Source organism: Garra rufa, chromosome 10, assembly GCF_049309525.1.
Source record: "Garra rufa chromosome 10, GarRuf1.0, whole genome shotgun sequence".
Classification (NCBI taxonomy): domain Eukaryota; kingdom Metazoa; phylum Chordata; class Actinopteri; order Cypriniformes; family Cyprinidae; genus Garra; species Garra rufa.
Window position 1 is genome coordinate 49,825,195 of NC_133370.1, and position 19,370 is coordinate 49,844,564.

Consider the following 19,370-nt stretch of genomic DNA (forward strand, 5'->3'; position numbering starts at 1 on the left):
TTTTTTGATAATAATGCAGTAAAATGTGTCATATTTTTTGGCATTGCTGTCCTACAAAGAAATTATAAACACATGCAAAAACAAGAGAGGACCAACACAAAATTAATAACTGATTATGTTGTATTCAATGTCAATGTTGACAGTTAAGTGATTTTGTCACTAGATTTGTTGACGTCCTTCCCCCTTTTGAGACTAAACCTTATTTAGATTACAACACTCTCCCACTGATATATTTATATTATATAGATCAGTGAACTCACCATTATGTCCTCATCCTCATCAGCTACATTGTGTGACTGTTTTAACTACTTTCAGTTGAAAGCAGTTAGCAACATTGATCAGTGTTTTTTTCATATTTTCATGGTTTAAGTGAAATGTGAGGTCATTAAAACCCTCCACACATCACTTTTGGTCACTGATGTGTTTGGTGAGGTTAGTGTCACAATATTTAAGACCCTGCTTACTGTGTCATCACCAGTGCTTTGCTGCATTTTTACAATCTTTCAAATTTTCCAGTGAAAATAAATAAACAAACAAACATATTATTGCAGCTAGAGCATTTATTTGTGGATTAAGTTATTATGCTTATTACTTGGTCAATTACAAAAATAAATACATTAAAGAATGCTTGATGGTCACGATTGTATCATTTTATCAACTTCATATCATCATATAACTCCAATATGTCATATGTGTATTGTAAAGTGTGTTTCCTCCTTTTTGCTGCCATTGTGTTACTCCTAACTAGGTTAGGAGACCTCTCCAACTCTCTTAAATAATTTAGGAGCTGAGACCTAGTCTTAACACTTAAGAACTTTTATGAATCACTCTTTATCTTAAGTCCAGAAATAAGAGTAAAATTACGTCACTCTTAGAATTTTGAAACACTTAAGACTAAAATTTGACTCTGAGAAGCTTTATACATACGGCCCCTGGGCCCATATTCACAAAACATCTTAAGGCTAAAAGTAGCTCCTAACTTGCTGATTAAGGAGAAAATCTTAAAACTAATGGGTGTGTCAGTCCTAAATTTAGGACTCCTACATTTTTGCTCTAAGAGTATTTCACAAAACATTTTAGCGTTAAAACTAGCTCCTAAATCTGTGAAATGTTAGGAGTAGTGAAGAGGACCAAATCCAAATTATCCTAAAATGGCTGTTGCTGGCAATCTGCCTTGGAACTTAAACTTTTTAGAAACACTCATTTGCACACATATTTTACCCATGCAACTTTTTTTGGTTTTGGAGGTTATCCCAACTCCCAAGTTTTACTTTGATTATGTCCTTGTTTTCATTAACAGTTTGGGAAAGAATCAACAGCTGTTTTTTTATTTTTTATTTAGGGGTGCCGTGTCCTTCGGTCATGGTGCTCATGGGTGGGGTCAGGGTGCTGTGTCTTTTGGATACTGGATCAATGGTTTCCACCGTAGCAGAGAGTTTCTTTTTCCAACATTTGAGTGAAAAACTCTAGTAACTTGTAACTGGCTACAACTCAATGGGCTTGATATACCTTAATTGGGGTAAGCTAAGGTAATTGTTGAAGTATTGGGGAAACTTACACCAAACAAGGATATCCTTGTTGTAAAACACACCCCTAGTTTGCAGTCAAAGACAAATACTTCAGGTGTCTTGGGAATGATGCTCCAAGTACATTTCAGTGACTCATAGAGCACATGTTTGGGTCCCAGCATTTCCGAACTTTGCTGCTCTATCTCGACGATGTGATTGTATTTTCCTCTTCTATAGATCAACATTTGGCACGTTTGGAAATGGTTCTGAGTCGACTGCAGGTAGGAGGTAGATGCCAGCCAGTACGGACTTGGAACAATACTGTCACAAGAGCAGGAAGGGAAAGTAAGACCCCTGGCATATGCAAGCAGAACACTTAGCCGAACGGAGAAGAGGATGCCAAACTATAGCTCCATGAAGTTATAATTTCTTGCCTTGAAATGGCCGATGGCGGAGAAATTCCGAGAATATTTTCTGGGTCATAAGTGTATTGTCTAGATGGATAATAACCCTTTGAGTCATCTAAGCACTGTGAAACTTGGAGCAACAGAGTTAAGGTGGGCAGCGGAGTTGGAAGCGTTTGACTACACCATCTGATATCGACCAGGTCGGGCTAACATAAATGCAGATTCCTTGTCAAGATAGCACCTTACTGATGGGGTATCCCTTGTGGACCAGATACTCCCAGGAACATTGCTCCCAGCACGATTGGAGCAGGCCATAGGCCAGACATTAGTAATGGCTTGCCAATCAGAAATATTAGTACTGCCAACTTATTCTGGGAATGATATTGCTCGCCTTCAACAAGATGATACTGTAATCCGTGATATTTTTTTATTTTTGGCAACATCAATGGAGGCCAGATCACATGAAATGGCAAGCATTAAGTAAGCCGGTGTTGGAATTGGTGCAGCAATAGGACCGTCTGGTGGAGCAAGATAAGGTATTGCATCGCAGAAACTATCGTCCAGATGGGGGAGAAGAAGTATTACCGATAGCAATGCCAGAATCATTGCAGGAAGAGGTACTAAAGCAGTCACACCAAGGGCTAACATCAGGGAATCGAGAGGATGACCAAGCTAGTGCATTCAAGGTGTTACTGGCCTGGAATGTATTAAGCGGTTAAGAAGTGGTGCGAGGAATGCAAACGCTGTACTCTGGCTAAGCCAGCACATCCTACTGTGAAGGCACCAATAGGACATTTGATTGCTGCGAGACCAAATCAAACCCTAGTGATTGATTTTACCTTCTTGGAGTGGTCGAGGGATGGTAAAGAGCAAGTATTAATAATGACTGATTTTACGCAGGCAGTCCCAACTTATGATCAGAAAGTTTCCACCATAGCAAATGTCCTGGTGAAGGAATGATTTTGCCACTCAGACAAGGGTTGTAGTTTTGAAGGCGCATTGATACAACAACTTTGTGATTTCTATGGTATTCAGAAGATGTGCACCACACCCTACCATCCTCAAGGTAACAGCCAATGAGAAAGGTTTAACCGGAAACTTCATGGCCTCCTGACAATAAAGCTCGACTTGACTTGACTTGGGACAGTAATGGATTGAATGAAGGAGCATCGGGAACGTTTGCAAGTGGCTTTCAATGGTGTCCGGGAGAGGATTCATGCCGCAGCTAGGTTGAGAAAGGAGAGGCACGATCAGAAGGGCTGTAGTTGCCATTTGAAAGAAGGAGAGTTGGTTTATCGGAGGGACCATAGTAATCATGGCAGGAACAACAGAAATGTTTAAGACAGCAACACAAGTTCCTTGCTAAAACAGGGAACAGAGACACGTGACCTTCAAGTTCAAATATTTTATTAACAGCATAAAAATCTCCACTTATGCAAGATCCACTTTATTATATATTATTGTATTTCTTTAAAAGGATGTCACAACAAATAATTCTACACTCTCAAATCAATACTCATGCAGTGCACCATGCAGTGAGAAGAAGAAGACAAAGCGACCGTTGTAGCCATTTGAACTTGTGTAAGTACATCATAAATAGAACGCAGCAGCAGTTTACTGTCAGGGATTTGCCGTGCCGCATCCAGTGTAGACAGCATCATAGGTTCTTCTGTTTTTGTTGCACCATGCCGCTCATGTCCGGTGTAGACACGGTGTCAGTTTCTTGTCGATCAGCCACTTCAACCATTTCATCATCAGACTCCGGCTCAAATTGGTAAGGTACAATCGAAACCATCTTTTCTATGTATTGACAAGTCTCAGGACTGTCGCTTACTGTCTGTAAGCGGTCTGACCAATCACAGCAGTGAGGGCTCACGGAAAGGAGGGGTTTAGAGAGACTGCTTCGAACTGCTTTGCATAAGTTGTTTACGAATAATTTAGAAATGAAGTAAAATTTAATCTATTTTTGGAGAACACAAAAGTGTTTTTGACCTAACATGTAAACCCATTTTAGGAGACTCATAAAATAATATTAATAACCTTTAAACTAGCATAATGGGACACTTTAAGACTGGTTTTGTGCTTCAGGGTCACATCTTATTTAAATTTTTCCACAACAAACTATTTAAATAAGCACTGGTTGATACTGAATTGGGGTTTTCATTAGTTGTCAGTTATAATCATCAAAATTAAAAGAAATAAACACTTGAAATATATAAGTCTGTGTGGAATGAATGTATACATTATACAAGTTTCACTTCTTGTTTCAACTTTCTGAAGATATTCTAATTATATGACCAGCACCTGTATGTAATAAATTATAATGCCTTTCCTATTGATGTAGTGAAATGTAATTTACAATATCACACAAACCTGCATTAAAATAAAAGTGAACAGTCATTGATTCTTTTCTCTCACAAAAAAAAAAAAAGAACAGATTCAGTATTCCTTAAAAAAATAAAAGCAGGGAAATGCAACTCAGAATATGAGACAAACCTACAATATGTGTCACCTGACATAGGTGCTGATAATAGGAACATGCTCATGGCAAATTTACAGTGTAAATGTAAAAATGACAAGAATATTCAATAGCATTTATAATTGCTTTTGGGTATTTATAGACAAAAACATTTTTCAAATTATTACAAAACAATAGATAAACGTATATGAGTTTTATATTCACATTTAGTTGCTAATTTGTAAATAATCCAAAGCAACCTACATTTGAAGACAATAACAAAAGAACTTGATTAAATATAGAATAATAATTGATAATAATAATGATTGAATAATAATAATGAAAGATTGTATTTGGTTTTCTCTTGTTGAATCACACTGAATTTTGATACATAATACATTAACATTTAGCACTTTCAGATGGTGTTATATTTAGAATAAGTCTAAATGTGCTGTATAGGGTAAAGGTTTCCTAAAGTAGTCTAACATATTAAAATACTTTCAGTTTCAAATAACTTTTTAATCCACTATCCTGTTCCAAAATTAATGAATTATTTAATTAATAAATAATACCAATTAACTATTTTCAAATCAATGTTTTTTTTTTTGTCATTATGAAGAACTAAGGAGTTTTTCTGATTATTGTTGTGTTATATGTGCCATGTTTTTTATGTATTTGCATGTATTTTGCATCAACCATGCAGTTACCATAGCCCCCGAAACACACAATATTGACAGCATCTAACATAAACACCATGTCTGATGCACATGGTACACTTAACTGGAAACACTTCCTGGAATGTCGAAGTCATCATCTGATTAGTTTAATTTGATCAGATTTCAGGGAGATGCGGTGTCGCGTCTATTTTCGGTCTGCCAGGAAACAAAGCGCAGACTGTTTTACTTGGTGTTTTGCTAAGAGGTGCTTATGCAACACCATTGTTGTTATGCACTTTTGCAACGTTCCCAAACAAATTACTGACTTAATGATTGTTCTCCCTCTTCTTCTTAAACTTTCAATGCTGGTTATTTCAATGACTGACTTGTTGCATGCCAGTCACATATTTCTAATCACTGAGATCAATTATTTTTTCAGTGATGCCATATATTTTTCTGTGCCGTTTAACATTTTTCAAGGGATTACATGATTTGACAATAATTTAAAGCATTCCGGCTTTGCATAATATCATACATGTGTAAATTTAAAAGCAAGTACTGTAAATGTAGCCTTCCTGTTGTCAGGCATCACCTGAAGCACCGCACACCCGTTCCTCATCACCAGAGTTGTAATCACGTCCACCTGACCCCAATCAGCCACACCCTATATAAAACATTCTCACTCAGTTCTTCTCTGTCTGGTCTACCATTCACATCCCCTATGTTAGCTCCAGGCCCCATTCTACTTCATATTGGACTGTGCAATTTGGACTTCTTGTTCTCAGCTCACCGTGTTGGACTTTATCCCACCCAGCTTTTCAAGGACTGTCAGATAAGATTCCTTTTACATCATTCCTCTTGCCATCTGTGTTCTTCCATTCTGTTAATAAACATTATTGTTGGTTATACAAAACACTGCCTCTGGTCTCATCCCTGTTCATGTGTGACAGAAGACCAGACCACAACCGAAAATGAACCCCGCTCACAGAACTCGTGAATGCCTTCAAGGCAGCTATAAGCCTACCACCAATGTCGTCATCTGCCTCAGGTTGTTCCATGGCTATGCCAGCTACATTCACTGGCGAGGCGGCTGAGTGTAGCGGTTTTCTTCTCCAAGTCGAAATATATATCCAGATGCAACCTCAACAATTCCCTGCAATGGGCTAAGGTTATTTGGAATACTAATTATCCCATTATCAACTCTTTTGAACAGTTTACCCATTACTTCTCCAAAGTTTTCAGTACAGCTACTGCCACGCTCACTACTTCCGAACAGTTGTTCCGTCTCCAACAAGGTTCTTCTTCGGTGAATGAATAAACTCTCCATTTCCGCATGCAGGTGGCAGCTAGTGGCTGGATTGAGATCGCTCTGCTGGACGCTTACCAGCAAGAACTCAACCCAGAGATCCGTGCAGCTATGGCACTGTATGACAACTCTATTGGGCTAGAGGCCTTCTTGCAACAAACCAAACAAAGTTTCCCAGAGACTAGCCAGCTGCCAGCCACCGGTAACCGCTCCTCAGCCTGCATCAGTGGCAGCTTGTTACCCAGTACCAGAACCAATGCAAGTGGACTCAACTCGTCTGTCACATGCTGAAAGAAATCGCCGGATCACATTGGGATTATGCTTATACTGTGGAAATCAAGGCCATCTTATCCGCAATTGTCCAGTCAGGCCCCCACACCCAGTGGTGAGTATCATTCGTTCTGAAATGGATACCGCACATCTAACCCTGTTGCCAATAACACTTCATACTGCTGAATGGTCATTGTCTTTCTCTGCTCTGTTTTATTCAGGCTCCTCAGAAATTTTCATCTCGCAAGAATGTCTAAACCAACTTCATTTCTCATGCCAATACCATTCTCGAGGATATGCCGTCAAGACCATCCAGGGAAACCACTTTGGCGTGGGACGATTTGTCATTCATCACCCTACATTACCCTGCAAATTGGACTGTTTCACACTGAGGAGATGCAGTTTCTGGTACTGGAGGATTCTACCATGAGCATTGTCCTGGGATGCCCATGGCTTAAGTTACGTCTTCCAGAACTCCGCTGGGACCCCTGTGACGTCATTCGATGGAGTAAACATTGTCAAGATCATTGTCTTTTCAACTTGCCTCATCCTCTTACCATTCCTGTCCCTCTGGCGTCTACCCAGATCAAAAGCCCAGAACCGGAGGTCCCTCTGGAAATCCCAGCGGAGTATATGGCATTCCAGGATGTCTTTAGTAAGCAAACTGCCACTCGTCCTAAACCTCATTGGCCATGGGACTGTGCCATTGAGCTGCTGCCTGGGGCCCAACTCCCCAAGGGTCGTATCTATCCTTTGTCCATACTGGAGCACCAGGCGATGAAGGACTTCAGCGGAAGCGCTCAATCAAGGTTTCATTGAACCATCCACCTCACCGGCTGCTTCAAGCTTCTTTTTTGTGGGTAAGAAGGATGGAGGTTTACGTCCCTGCATTGATTACCAACAACTCAACTACCAAATCATCCAACAACCCTATCCTCACCCCATGATCCCTGCCACTCGCTTTATAGAGCCCAGGTATTCACAATTCGGAGTGCTAGAGTCAGACCTCAGTTTCAGTAGCCATGTCAAAGCAGTAACTAAATCAGCATACTATCATCTAAAAACACTGCAAGAATTAGATGTTTTGTTTCCCGTCAAGACTTGTTCATGCCTTCATCAGCAGCAGGGTGGACTATTGCAATGGTCTCCTCACTGGCCTTCCAAAGAAGACCATTAGACAGCTGCAACTCATACAGAACGCTGCTGCCAGGATTCTTACTAGAACCAGAAAATCAGAGTGTATCACACCAGTCCTCAGGTCCTGGCTTACAGTTATGTTTAGAATCGATTTAAAAGTACTTTTACTCATTTATGAAGCACTCAATGGCCTTCGGACCTAAATACATTGCATATATGCTCACTGAATATAAACCCAACAGACAACTCAGATCACTAGGATAGCTATTATGCCGCCCGCAGTTGGAATCAGCTTCCAGAAGAGATCAGATGTGCTAATACATTAGCCACATTTAAATGCAGACTCAAGACTTATCTGTTCAGTTGTGCATTTATTGAATGAGCTCTGTGCTACGTCCGAACAGATTGCATTGTATTTTTTTTTGTAGTTTTAATTCATTTTAAATCAAATTTGAAATAATTTTAAATGTTCTTAAATTCTGTTTTTATTGTTGTGATTATTATTATTTTTTATGATTATTTTAATTCCTCTTATGTACAGCACTTTGAATTACCATTGTGTATGAAATGTGCTATATAAATAAACTTGCCTTGTCTAATAACCTTGTTCGTATACGTGCGTGAGACAAGTGGAAGATGACCTTTATTACCCCGTGGGGGCACTATAAATACTGGGTAGTGCCATACGGTTTGTCCATTAGTCCCTCCTTCTTCCAAACATTTATGAAAGAGGTGTTCCGGGAGTTTCTTCATCGCTTTGAGGTGGTCTACATGGACAATATTCTGATTTACTCCCGGAACCACCCCGAACATCACCAGCATAAAACATAAACTTTGCGAACATGGCCTGTATCTCTAGTTAGAAAAGTTATCTTTAGCACCGCTCAATTGTTACACCATCCAGATCCCAAACATCCCTTCAACGTTGAGGTACATGCCTCCACCGCTGGAGTTGGAGCGGTGCTCTCTCAAGCAGTCATTTAGTCTTCTCTCCTCCATCCCTGACTGGGAGGGGTATGGTCCAGAAGAACGATCCTGGGTGTCCCTGGAGGACGTACTCAACCCCACCTTACTGCTGGAATTCCATCGCAGCCAACTGGATCGCCCTGCCCCTCGTGGTCACAGCCGCCCTCTGCGCACGTCAGGACATCATGACAATAATAATGCAAGAGTTCCATATTGCATCAAAGTCAAATTGGAGAGGAATCATCTGGTTCCCATGGCCTTGTGTCAGTGGTCGTTTAGGGTAGGACTTCTTTCCTGATGATCTGTCTCTGGGGCTCATCTAGTTGACACGGTATCCGCTGACATTCGGATGTAGTTGTTGATCAACCAACAGCTCTTGGTATGAACTGGATCCGGGGGACTGCAGTGGTCATCTGATCTGGAAACGGACTGGATCTGGTGGCTATGGTGACCCCGGAATAAGAAACAAACAGAGTAATATTAATGTAGGTGCAAGAGTTCTATGTTGCCATAAAATCAGATTGGAGAGGACTCATCTGGTTTTCGCTGTCTTGCATCGATGGCCGTCTAGTTGATGTGGTCTCTGCTGACATTCAGGGCTGTAGAGGATATCTCTGGGTGCTGATGGGCACGGACTAGGTCCAGGGGACTGCAGTGACCATCTGATCTGGATACAGGTAGCTATGGTGACCTCGGAATAAGAAGGAAAGATACTAATATTAGCATAGATGCCATTCTTCTTCTGATGCAACGAGTACATCAGGTGTTATAGGAAGTGTCCCTATTTCCAGTTGACCTAATTAATGCAGCCTGACAATCCTTTAACAGATTAGGATTATAAAATGTATTAAGTGTAGGCCAGGTTAAAGAGATGGGTAATGTCAGGCATTCACTGCAGCCACCTCCACCAGCCACATCACCTGAAGCCCCGCCCACCCTTTCTGCATCACCAGAGTTGTAATCACATCCACCTGACCCCAATCAGCCACACCCCATATAAGACACTCTCACTCAGTTCTTCTCTGTCTGGTCTACCATTGACATCCCCTACATTAGCTCCAGGCCCCATGCTACTTCATATTGGACTGTGCATTTTGGACTTCTTGTTCTCAGCTCTTGGACTTTACCCCACATATCTTGCTCTAGACTAATGTCATGGATCCACATGTTTGTCTGTGAAGGCAGATTGTGCCCAGAATGCAGACAAAACAAAAACGTTTTTATATTGACAATTTTTTATATCTATATTAATGATCATTATTAGAAAAAGCAATAATATATAAATAATGACTTTCGTCATAATATTGCCCGTTATTTATTTATTTTTTTTTTCAGGTTTTAAACAGTCTATTAGTCCCTAGAAATCAATCAATGCCTCAAATGGAAAAGTTAATTTCTGACCCTGATGTCCACAAGTCCCCCAAATCCCCCATACAGACACAAAAACAAAATCTTATATATTCAACATAATATGTTTTAGCTGCCTAAATCTCACAAATGTTGATGTTCAGATGAAATAACATTTAAACAAGCGCTCACTCAAAAAAAAGTGTTGAGATGATTTTATATGATGATGGTATAGGCATGCATGTGAAAAAAGGTTGTATGCTCAGATTTATTATCATTAAAATCATACCATCTCTACTTAAACGAATTACACATATTAAACAAACATGTGATGTTATGCAAGGTTGCATTAATGTAAATTATCATGGAATATCTGTCCAGTGGTCTTGCAATAATCCTAATGTATTAATATCATCGTTTGTGAGTCCATTGTCTCCTAAACACTGAGAGCAAACAGAAGAGCATTGAGTGGAGACACGTGGACTCTGTCGTTTAAACTTGATTATTTAGATCAGCGTTACTTTATTCGCTACTACAGCAAACACACAGATGATGAAGATGATGAAGATCACTGCTCGACACAGTAATAAGAGTGAATAAAGATTAATATCACCAACCTCTCTGCTCAGTATAGTCGTGTTTCTGTCGGTGTGTTTCTGCATCAGTCGCGTCTTCTTTCTCGACTTTAATAAACTTCATCGTTACAGTAGATTCAGTCGTTACTCCTGGCCTCGATTGTTTGATCAGAGAGTGTCAGTGTTGCCAGATTGGAAATGTCCAAGTATCGTACCAGAAGCTCAAAATTATCGTATTTGAGTCAAACGTTCAAAATAAAGATATTTATCTAGGTTTTACAGCTATTTCTCCTTTTCAGCACTCATTTTCTATACCTTGTTGCAATGCTAAACTAATTATCTTACCCTAGTCAAATGTTCAAAATACAGCTATTAATCTAGATGTTACAGCTATTTATCCTTTTCAGCACTCATTTTCTATACTTTATGTTAAACTAACAACCTCAGTTTTGAGACAACTGACCTAGTTGCGACAGGAACGTTAACTTGTGCTCGTGAGAGAGAGCCATTCTCTATGATGATTGGTTGAGAAGACGTAAAATTGGATGAAAGACATGCGTAACGCCACGTTCACGTCTCCTCACAATCATGAAGGTAGACGTAGGATCCACACAGCTAGATGAGAATAGAAACTCTATAATTACAACGACCATGGTGTCACAAAATTCTGAAATTATCGTACATTGTGGTATTATTGATCGTACATCGTACAGAGGTCAAAATTATGGTACAAATAAGATAATTGTCGTACGTCTGGCAACACTGGAGAGTGTTCTTCAGCTCAATGACCCGGATGACTGAGTGTTTAACTGAACTAAACTAAACTGAAGATCTGGATGTTTGTGAATGGAAACTGTCCGAGGCTGCGCTTCTAAAGCACTGTATGATGAGATCAAGACAAATTCATCACATCACTATTAAAGACAGTTATATATGCGCATAAATTATAGAGTTCTGAATGTAAGGGTTAGTGTGACACACGCGGTTTAAATATTTCCACACATGCTGGCATAACCAAATTTATGGCATTTACTAGTTATATAGAACAAAAAAAGTGCTCCAAAATTCTAAACTCTTGAAGATATAGCTGAACATTACCATCCCATTGTAAATTTCTGACATAAGTAAATATTTTGTCTATTATTTTCATCTCCAATCTGTTATTTATGACCCAGTCTGTTGTGATTGGTCCGATGACCCAGTCTGTTGTGATTGGTCCGATGACCCAGTCTGTTGTGATTGGTCCGATGACCCAGTCTGTTGTGATTGGTATGATGACCCAGTCTGTTGTGATTGGTCCGATGACCCAGTCTGTTGTGATTGGTCCGATGACCCAGTCTGTTGTGATTGGTCCGATGACCCAGTCTGTTGTGATTGGTCCGATGACCCAGTCTGTTGTGATTGGTATGATGACCCAGTCTGTTGTGATTGGTCCGATGACCCAGTCTGTTGTGATTGGTCCGATGACCCAGTCTGTTGTGATTGGTATGATGACCCAGTCTGTTGTGATTGGTCCGATGACCCAGTCTGTTGTGATTGGTCCGATGACCCAGTCTGTTGTGATTGGTCCGATGACCCAGTCTGTTGTGATTGGTCTGCTGCGTGCATCACATGTCACAAACGGAACACCCGTCACCAATACATTAAACACCCAAAACATGAGAGCTATATTCATTAGCCCAACGCAGAAAGCACTGCAGTTTGTGCACCAACATATTGCTCTATTCTTCATCATAACTCCAAGTAATAACAACGACAAACATGCACTATTCATCCACACATTTCTAGACAATTGTGAGTGAACAGATATTGCTGTTAGCGGTTAGCCAGAGACCTACAAGCTGTGTGGAACAAACACAACACAAACAACTAAACACAGATTTTGAAGAGTACATGAGAGCAACTATTTTTTAAAGGATTACTCCACTTTAAGAATTAAAATTTCCTGATAATTTACTCACCCCCATGTCATCAGAGATGGGCATGTCTTCTTTTCTTCAGTCACAAGGAAATTAATTGTTTTGAGGAAAACGTTCCAGAATTTTTCTCCAATGGTTCTCAATGGATTGAAGGTTAAAAATGCAGTTTGAGTGCAGCTTCAAAGGGCTCTAAACGATCCCATCCTAGGGATAAGGGTCTTATCTAGCAAAACAATCAGTCATTTTCTTAAAAAAAAAAAAAAAATATATATATATATATTTGAGCACATTACATGCAGTCAGAGGTGAATTATCTTGTGTTTGCTGTGGAAGAGCAGCGGTGAGACTGTGGATGATGTTCATTTGTCTGAGGTTTAATTGAAGACCCTTCTCTCTCTGATGTTCATGTCATATGATTGACATACTGATAAGAAAACCAATGAATTGAAGATGTATATGAAAATGAAAGGCTGTGATCTTCATTTCTCGATATGTCATCGCACAGTTCCTCTGTGTAAGTCATTAACTCTGGTTTGTTATATACATAATATTTATTGCTGTAGCATTAGTACTTGTTTGAATAAATGCAGTGATGCCCATGATCACAGACAGACATCTGCGTCATATGAGGGAAAATAGAGCCACATTTAGCACGTTGCATTAAATCATTACAGATCCAATGTCTAATGCAATAAAGGTTTTTTTTGAGGTCTTGAAAACAAGCAGAATAACCTGCATCTCTTGTCGTTTATGCATATTTGTGTTTACTTCGTTTACGCTCTTTATTTTATTTGCTTTTATGTGTACTTCATTTATATTTTATTTCATTGTTTAATGTATATCTATGTATTCAAGATCACTTCTAATTATTTTTTAAATCAGTTAAAATATTTGATGTATTATGTAAGTTGAACTTGTGTGAACTGTATTGAATTAAACTTAAATATTGAAATTTAATTTATGTGATTTCTCTTCAGTTGTCAAAATACTATGACAGTTTGTACACCAATGGGGCCCATTTTAACGATCTTGCCTCTAGGGCCCCACAACCCAGGGGCCGACACTGAGTGACAGAACAATCTATAATGAGGTGCTTGATTTGATCTGGACACAGGAGGAATAAAACCCATCAGCTTTGTTTGTCAAGTGGGTAGAATATATTCAATTCAATTCAAGTTTATTTGTTTAGCGCTTTTCACAATACAAATCGTTGCAAAGCAGCTGTACAAAAATGTAGGCTACTATAATATATTTAGTAGCTTGTTAGTGGTGACTACTATATGTTAAGTCGATGGAAATCCTGTGGCAGAAACAGAGAAACAAATAGAGAAATAATTTGCGTGTGAAAAGGCTCTCCCTCCTTTAGTGGACTTTGCTATCCTAGGTACTACTAAAAGTCCAGAGTTTTGCGACCTTAGGGAGCGTGAGGGATTGTAGCGTAGTAGGAGACTAGTTAGGTATGTAGGAGCTAAACCATTAAGGGGCCTTATAGGTAAGAAGTAGTATTTTGTAAGTGATACGGAACCTAATAGGTAGCCAGTTTATAGACCGTAAAATTGGGGTAATATGATCATATTTTCTTGATCTGGTAAGGACTCTAGCAGCTGCATTTTGGACTACTTGTAACTTATTTATTGAAGAAGCAGGACAACCACCTAGTAGTGCATTACAATAGTCCAGTCTAGACGTCATGAATGCATGAACTAACTTTTCTGCATCAGAAACAGGTAACATGTTCAGTAGCTTGGCAATGTTTCTAAGATGGAAGAATGCTGTTTTTGTTACATAGGAAATATGATTCTCAAAAGATAGGTTGCTGTCTAATATAACACCCAGATTTTTGGCTGTAGAGGAAATATATAGTTGAGTGTCATCAGCATAACAATGGAAACTAATCCCATATTTCCTAATAATATTACCAAGGGGTAACATGTAAATTGAAAATAGTAGGGGACCTAGAACAGATCCTTGTGGCACTCCATACTTTACTGGTGTTAGCTGCGATGACTCCCCATTTAAATAAACAAAGGGATAGCGATCGGACAGGTATGATCTGAACCATCTTAAAGCCTGCCCTTGAATACCTGTATAGTTTTGTAATCGATCTATGAGTATGTCATGATCTATAGTGTCGAACGCAGCACTAAGATCAAGTAAAACTAGCAATGAGACCCAGCCTTGATCTGACGCAAGTAGCAAGTCATTTGTGATTTTTACAAGTGCAGTTTCTGTGCTATGATGGGGCCTGAAACCTGACTGAAATTCTTCAAAGATATTATTATTTTGCAAAAAGGAGCACAGTTGAGCAGACACAACTTTTTCTAGAATTTTAGACATAAATGGAAGATTAGAAATGGGTTATTGTATTTCTAATGTTGTCTATTTATTTATTATATATGTTTTATTAATTTAATTGATGTCAAACTTGCCACACATAATCAGACTGTTCAGATCTGATACACTAGCAAACAGTGGGTTTGTGTAAATATATTGTTAATAAAACAACTTTCTCCAATATCCTGCCTGTAGTGTTTGTTCTATTGTATTTTCATTGTCTGGTATTGACTTTCATTTTAAACTGCAAATATATTGCATACAATTAATGCATGCTTGTATGTGTTCTGTTGATAGTTTATAGACTTTCTACTGTTATCAACCGTTTTTCACTTTAATTGGATAGTCCTAAAATATATCTACAAATGCTTAGTTGAGAATGCCTACTAATAGTCTGCTGAATGTAAACTTTAGAATAGTTGACACACAACAGATGCACAACTAATGTTTAGTTAACTATCAACAGATAACAAACTAGTGATTTTGGTAAAAATGAGATGGTTAAGTAATTATTCATTTGATGCATTTGAGGCTCTTAAGTAAGGATGATATCATATGCTGTTGATCATATGTTGACATGACTGTAGACTATCAACTGACAGATTAATTTTAATAAGTTGGTAGACAATTTAGAAGATGGTAACACAATCTACAGAAAGTTAGCTGACTATTAGTTAATAACATGTTGAAAAAGACATACTGACAGTCAACATGCACTTTTTGTAAAATCTATAAATTAGAAACTAACATGCACTTTATAATCTACAGGCAGTTAGTTGAATGTATGTTGCTTGTCTGTTGAAACAATGTTGTTGAATGTCAACTGATGCACTGTTGACATGCAACTAAATGAATACTGATAATTAGTAGAGTGTCAACAGATGGACCATCGAAATAAAGTGTTACCAATACATGTTATTTTTTATTTAGCACTGACCTGAATACGATATTTCACATAAAATATGTTTACATAGTCCAACAAGAGAAAACAATAGTCTAGCCACTCCCACTGATTAACCAGCTGCTTGTGATTGTCTCTGATTGTTTAAGAACACTAGTTTGAACTGTTGTGTATTGATGTGTATCCTGAAGAAGGCTGATTGAGCCGAAACGCGTAGATCTACTCTTTTAACTTTTTAAAAATATTTAGCCCATTGAATTAAAGGCTTTTTACATCACGAGTGCCTTGGAGTACTTCATCTTCTTAGTTTGAAATGTACCTCTAAATATCCAAAGAGCACCGTTGATTACAAGAAGAGACCAGTGCAGCACATTTGGCCTTTTTGTTTTTTGAAGAGAAAACAATAGCTGAATTCATAAAAATGACCCCGTTCTTGATTCTTAATACTGTGTTGTTACTTAAATTGTCATGTATGCACACAATACATTCACATGTATACATTCATGTATGTATGTATACATGTGAATGTATTGTGTGCCCTCGGGGCATCCGTAGTTGTAATGCGAGAGCTGAGGAAGTAAAAGCTGGCATCTTAAAACCAAGTCTGGGTCTCTTCATAAAATATAAAATATAACATAAATGATCCACAGCTATGTTTTTTGTTTAGTGATAGTTGTTCATAAGTCCCTTGTTTGTCCTGAACAGTTGAACTGTCTGCTTTTCTTCAGAAAAATCCCACAAATTTCTTGGTTTCCCAGCATTTTTGTGTATTTGAACCCTTTTCAACAATGATTTTGAGATCCATCTTTTCACACTGAGGACAACTGAGAGACTCATATGCAACTATTACAGAAGGTTCAAACACTCACTGATGCTCCAGAAGGAGCCGGGGGGCAAAATAAGAAAAATATACACATCTTCATTCTTTTCAAAGGTTTTCACTCCTGGCTCTTAATGCATGTTTTTTCCTTCTGGAGCATCAGTTTATAACATTTTATCTAATAAAAGACTCAGGAGCTGGGAAACGCTAATGTGTTGTTTTTTTCTATTTTTCACTCAGTTTCACCCATTCAACACATTTACAGTACATAATACATCCACTATGTAATGCTAATACTCCATATAACCCAATACAAATTATTTTTTGCATATTAAGGTTTATTATAACATTATTGTATTATTGAACAAAGCCAGATTATTTAAACCAGTGTTATTACTCAAGTCTGTTTCCTTTGATATTGGATCAAACAAAAGTGTTACAATTAAACTTAAAACCTTACTCAAATAAATACATTTTTTTAAATCATTATATACAAAGTGTGATGTGACATTATTTGAACCCAGATGACATGCATATTGATAATAGCAATAACCTTTGTAAAGAAAAAGAAACACGTAGATCCCCCTTTCCTTTTTTTTTTTTTTTTGAATTGATACAATATTTAAATATTTTTCTCTGATATCTTCATAGAAGGTATATGGCATAGGAAAGGGCAAAAATTCTCCAGAAACATGTTTACAAGTCAATTTACTAGACATGGGGACTTGTGACTTGGTGACTTGGACTCGAGTCGACTCGAGTCGCTATTTTTATGACTTGTGACTTGACTTGACAAAAAATAAAATACTTGAGACTTTACTCGGACTTGGAAGTTAATGACTCGGGACTTGACTTGAGACACGATGATTTGAATGACTTGAGTGTTAATCACATGTTTTCAGTTTGAATATAAAATATATAAATTATTGTAAAAAAATAAAGTTGATTACCCAGCTGGAGCGCAGGCTGAGAATAGCGTTGTCATGACTGGATCACGACACTATAATCAGTCATGCCCTCTCGTACCTTGCGCACACCACTCCCACTTAGATCATATATCACATCAACATGTCAGCCGGAGGGGTACCGAGGGTTATCGCTTTCGGATTCAATAATTTTTCGCAAGATGGCAAAAGTAGAACAGCGCTTTGCAAGACATGCCAAATAAAAATTGCAGACAGCCAGACGACAACCTTCAATTTCGTCCGTCATCTGAAGAGCCATTCTGCCCAGTAAGTGCTTGTCTATTTGTTAATGTTATCTGGTTAGTTGGTAGTTAGCTAATGTAATAATAGCTAAAGTAGCCATTAAAGGTTGTATCAGTGATTTCAGACCCAAAAATGGCCCAAATATAAATGATCACATTCATCTAGTTTTATATATATTTTCCCCTTTGAATTAAAGGTACTTGCGCCGTGCTTTTGCAGCGTTAAGCATTGTAGCCAATCACAGACATGTCTGTTGAACGCATTGGCCAATCAGAGGAGTGCAAATGAGTCGCTGTGCTGAAGATGTGTTTTGCGCAAGCTCACCAAGTTGTACACTTTCCCAAACCTGTCATTATTATTGGCAATAAACTTAAGATGCAAATAAGAGGTTCACTGCAAAATTCCATGAGGTGTTTGTGAGCTTCATACCCATTATTGGCTCTGTGGTGGCAGGAGGAATATTTATAGTTTATTTATAAATATTTATATATATATATTATATTTATTGTCTTATCTGACTGTCTGAAGTATACTAAAGACAGCTCTGAATGACAGAGGAATGCTAGGAACGTGCTGATGGCAAATTTACAGTGTAAATGTAAAAATGACAAGAATATTCAACAGCATTTATAACTAATTGCTTTTAGGGTATTTATAGACTAAAGCATTTTTCACAATTAATACAAAATAACCGATAAACATAGATATAGTTTTATATTCACATGTACTTGTATTAAATAAGAGTAAAAAATCTAAAGCAACTTACATTTGAGGACTAATACAAATGAACTTGATTAAATGTAGAAGATTTGAAATAATAATAAGATATTGAATAATAATAATCATAATAATATAAAAGTTTTATTTGGAAAATTGTGTTACTTTTGTTGCAAATTTGCTCTAAATTTGCATTTATTTCCACTATTTTATGTCTTTCTGACTTTATAGTTTGGTTTTGGGTTTGGTTTTGTTGTTGTGTTATATATGCCATGTGATCTCATGAGAATTTGCATGTATTTTGCATCAACCAGGCAGTTACCATAGACCCCGAAACACACAATAATGACAGCATCTAACATCAATATCATTTACATATGAACAGCTTAAGAGATGTACAAATGTTTGTGAATCTTTATTAAATGAATATTGATTTGATGGAATCAGTTCATTCTCTCAAATTTCTAATCACTGAGATTAATTATATTTTCAATGATGCCATATATTTTTCTGTGCCTTATTGAACCTTTTCCAAGGGACGACATGATTGACAATGATTTGTTGGCTTTGCTGAATATCATACTACATATGAGTGAATCTAGAAGCAAATATTGTAAAAGTAGCCTTCCTGTCTGTTTGTGTGGCTTTAGTTTCTGGTCTTTTACTTGCTGTGACAAAAATCTACATGCATAAGCAGAACCAGACTCTTCACAGTACATAAACACTGCAGTAAAATGAGTGTAGCGATGCTTCTGGATGTTAATTCACAGATATGAAAAATATGAAAAAGATTATGTTACTACGGTGATGCAGTGAAAGTGAAAGTATTTGTTGGGCGGAT